Here is a 4,528-nt window from a genome sequence, read left to right as displayed (position 1 = left end):
TTTTTGGGTGCACCAGGACGAATAAGTATTGAAAATGTCCTTTTAAAATTTTATCCTTAAATATCCTGGGAAATTTCCAATATTTATTTTTGAAAAAAATATATGTCAAGGACTGATATGTTAACTATCACATCCTCGAATTTCGTCCATCTAACTTTATTAGTTTTAGATAAAAAAAAAATTTTGACATATTAGTCCTTGACATATATTTTTTTCAAACATAAATGTCGGAAATTTCCAAGGATATTCAAGGATAAAGTTTTAAACGCACATTTTCACGTTTAATCGGTGCAACAAAAAAATATTTATTTTTTTAATTCTAAAAAAATTTTCCTTTTAACTGTTAACTGTCTACAATGGACTAAATCCCTTAAATTATTTTTTTATTCAATCATATCCTGGAAATTTCGAAGTCCTCTAAAAAATCCTGTCGTCAGAGAGAAAAATTAAGAACACAGTTACACTATATTTGGCTCCTAGTTTTGTGTATAATGTGATTTTTTCGTGGTTGCACATATTGGACACTTCAATCAACTATAGTTTAGAAATAAATGCGTCTGATGATGTTTTGGCTACTTTTCCCACTGGGTGGTAATACCTGTCTGTATGTTTATTTTGAGAACAAAGGCAAAAAAGCGAGTTTTTCTGGAATTTTCACTAATTCAAAAATAATGGACGAAAGCGGAAGATCATTTCACATGTACATATTTAGTATCAATTTGAACGCTTACTTCCTCACCCGTACTAAATTTTATTATACAAAGAAATTGAAGACACAAATTGACCAACATACATACAAGTAATATATACAGCAGAATGATGTTGAAACGTTATTCGAATAGTTTGATGCACGTCCTATATATGCTTATTGCTGTAAGAAAAATTTCAAATTATATATAAAATAAATTTATTTGCTTTACATGCACTGCAACACTGCTCATTATCAACTAAGTACAGCAGCCGCAGACTAAAAAGCAACACACAGGGACCCAGCCAAATGGATAAATACGAGTACTCTGCTGCCGAACGGGTCAATAAACGCATTCGTTTTCGCAATTTATGTAACTTTAATAGCATGCGAAACGGCAAAATGGCGGATGACATCATCAACCGCTTTTACCGGCGACCATTTGGGCATTTTCCGCATTGACTCTTTCAATTAGCCGATTTCAGTCAACCGAAAAGATAAACGATATAAAATGCGACACAAAAATAAATGTGAAAAAAAGGTAATTTAATTGCCTGAACTGCCCATTTTGGCTATGGCGGATTTATTAGGAGTAATTAACGGGCACAATAATTTCATTGGAATTATTTTCTTAATGCCCAGTTTAAGTTGCATATATTTTAAAACTCGTAATTTAATAACATTAAACGGTACTTTAGAAAGTTTAAATATTTCGCGAAAATTTTAAGGCAAAACCTACAACGCAAAATCTAAAAAAAAAATATAAATAATAATCTTGAGGTCAGTCATGCCATCACAAATAGCATACCAAATAAAGACACATCCTATGCCGTTGTCCTGCTGTATAAAAAGCACGATTGCAATATCTTGGAGCTCCAGAGTATAATAATCTTGAAGACGTGACAACACTTGGGCTACAAGCACCCCTGAAATTCTCAAAAAGCGTTGACATCCTCAATGTTGTGTACTTCGAATATACTTAACAAAAGCTCTATCGCCATCTGGCATCGCTAGGGACCTATAGGTCTATGTGGGGCAGTCAACCTAACCTAAAAACAAATTTCTTGAATCATAAAAAACACATCAAATCGTACCAGAAAAAAAAATCGCCGTACCCGTTGAGTCTAAAGGCCTCACCTTGAACCTAAAGGCATACAAAAATTTACAATATTTTATTGAAAAAAAACGGCGCAATTCGCGAAGCTATCATAACAAAAGTAGTACTTTTGAACAAATATGTCATATCTCAAATAAAGTGAAAAACACAGTCCCGAAAAAATGTTATTCTTCTGGAATTTTGCACGACGCAGTCAAGCAACCGATAGAGTGCGGCTTGAAAATTTTTCGTTTAAGATAAGATTTAAAGATTCTATGATCCGCACATAAGTTACTGATATCTTATTTGGCTGAAAATAAATGTTCCAAGTAAAGTATAAAGTTACGTAACTCCTGCCGTAAAAGAAACATTTTCCGTGTAGGCAAAATTTTCCTTCGGTGGAACCAAAGATTTGTTCTTCCTTAACCACCCTGGCTCTGAAATTTACAGGCACTATATTTATATAGTGAATGGGGTAAGGCTAGTAAGTGCGTTCCAAGCATTCATAGAAGAGGCCGTTGCTCCCCCTGTCCAGGAGGGACGTAAGGGCAAATAAACTAGATACTGATGAATATAACTTGTATGTATGTGTATTTTAGCGACCTCGTTGAGCTAGGTGAACGACAGAACTCGGTCACAGGAACCCTCCGCTTTATTTACATGGCAACTGTAGTATCTTGCCACGTTCAGGGCAGTTAAGCCTTACGCTGGATAAAATTTGCTGCCAGCTATCAATTACATAAATTCTTATGAGGCTGTTAATCGCTTCTCCATAGCGGTTTTAATCGCAACGCGCGAGGCTAATCCGCCAGGACATAAACCCGGCCTAAGTGTTATCAAGAATATTAACCAGCTAGCCTTGCCCATTAAGACTCCGGATATTCCAGTTGATGCCTTCAAATCGTAGCTCTTACATATATATGTATAACACTTGTATCTAAAGAATGTTTTTTCGATACAAGCAATCATGAATCAAGGCAAAGTCCACATTAACCCAAATGAGTTTTTTAATGCCCTCAAATACATAGATGATTACCAAGCATCGCAAAATCAATCAGCTACGCAGTTACTAAATCCTTAGAAATAAATTTTTTTTTTTTTTCAAAACATACACATTTTCTTACCGCACATCCTAAACAAAAAATACTAATCTTTCATTTCTTCACGAATTAAACATCTAGCCACACAATCGTACAGCGCTTAATTAACACTTTTTCTAAATTAAGTTTGTAACCAAATACTTTTTTCTTCAACATACCAATTTTTTTGCTTTCAGCTGACTTCCTTGCACTTCATCACATGGCAACAAAATCTCACCTAATTTATTTTACAAGCTGGGGTAGTCTTGTTAAGAATGAAATTGGCTGACCACTTGGCTTATCGAACGATTAATTATTCTGTCTTATGTTTGTATGTACACGAAGGACTTTACATCGACTTCTTTCTTATCTTTTTATCTTCTACTTTGGGCGCTCTTTCTCGGCGTCATGCTTACAGATATGTTAACAGCTGTGTGTGTGTGTTTCAGGCGGTTAGATCAACAAAAACGCTCATCGTAGATTGAACGCAAAACAAATGGGTGGCGTTGGTGCAACAAATGAAGCAGTTACTTGCCATAGAGTCTTTTGGCACAGACTTTGTCTTGCGGTCGGAGTTAAATTCGGTTTAATTTTTAGTATCAGACTGTCAGTGGCGTAATTGAGAACTACAAATTAACTAAAAAGCGACAAGACTGCTGTTGATAGGATTTTGTTTTTTTTTTGGCTCCTTAATCTACGAGCTGAAATAGAGAGAAAGAAGTGAGTTAGATTAGAGGACTTAAATGACTGTAAAATTATAAAAATAAGTAGGTATTTAGTTATATGGTGTTTGAGAGGTAAGTGTCCAAACTCGTCCAGAGAAATCAAATAAGAAAAGGGTAACACAACTTTAAAGCTTTTCGTTTTACTTATTGGTTTGAGATACATATGTACGTATATCCTTTGAGGCAACAACTACGAGAGGAGCAAATCAAATTAAAATGCGGTACCCATGAATACCGAACATTTTTCCTCTAAGCTAATATTTTATTTTAATTTCATAGATTCTAGACTACTCAACAATCACAAAAGCGCCAACTTCAATGAAATTTCCATTTTATACGCTCCAAAACATTTCAAATTTGTCGCTACGCAACCAAAGGCTACAGCGTTTAAAATTTCAGTATACAAAGTGGAAGTCAACAAAATTTGGCTGAGCCAGCAGTTGGTTCCTGCAGTGCGCAGCTCGCGACATTCCTATTAGTTGTATGCTAACTCTTCTAAAAGGTAACTACAGTGACTCAAACAAGTGACCACGTGCTGATTTTATTTTTAACATTCACATTGTTTTCCAAGTTAATTTCTTTGTTATTTTTCTATAAAAATATAGCCCATCAAAATCCAAAGCCAAATCAAAGTTTCAAACTTTATGGAAAATTTAGGAAAACTCAAAAAAATCTTCAAAAAAATTTCAAATTTTAGAACATCTTTGGGTATGCAGTTTTATAGTCCATACAATTCTAAACCAATGAAGTGCACAAGTTTCAAACCACTAAAAATCGCCTTGATTTTTAATAATTTTGTGTTTTTTGTGACGGATTTTTCTTTTTATATAGCAAATGCATTTTATAGAAACTGGCGTTGATTTTTTTTAATTTTGTTGTAAACGGTCTCACGCAGTTTATTTCATAAAAAATGCATGCCTATATGGAAAAAAGTGAAAAA

At 34.3% G+C, this 4,528-nt stretch overlaps 1 protein-coding gene across 1 annotated transcript in view; it reads right to left on the bottom strand.

The window, feature by feature from the left end:
* LOC118734427 overlaps positions 1-4,528 on the bottom strand; it is a 37,600-nt gene that overhangs the window by 32,095 nt on the left and 977 nt on the right. The window lies entirely within an intron of this gene.

Source organism: Rhagoletis pomonella, unplaced genomic scaffold (genome assembly GCF_013731165.1).
Source record: "Rhagoletis pomonella isolate Grant_MI unplaced genomic scaffold, Rhpom_1.0 Rhpom_scaffold_00002, whole genome shotgun sequence".
Classification (NCBI taxonomy): Eukaryota; Metazoa; Arthropoda; class Insecta; order Diptera; family Tephritidae; genus Rhagoletis; species Rhagoletis pomonella.
The sequence above is the reverse complement of the archived record's forward strand: the minus strand, read 5'-3'. Positions and strand labels throughout refer to the sequence as shown.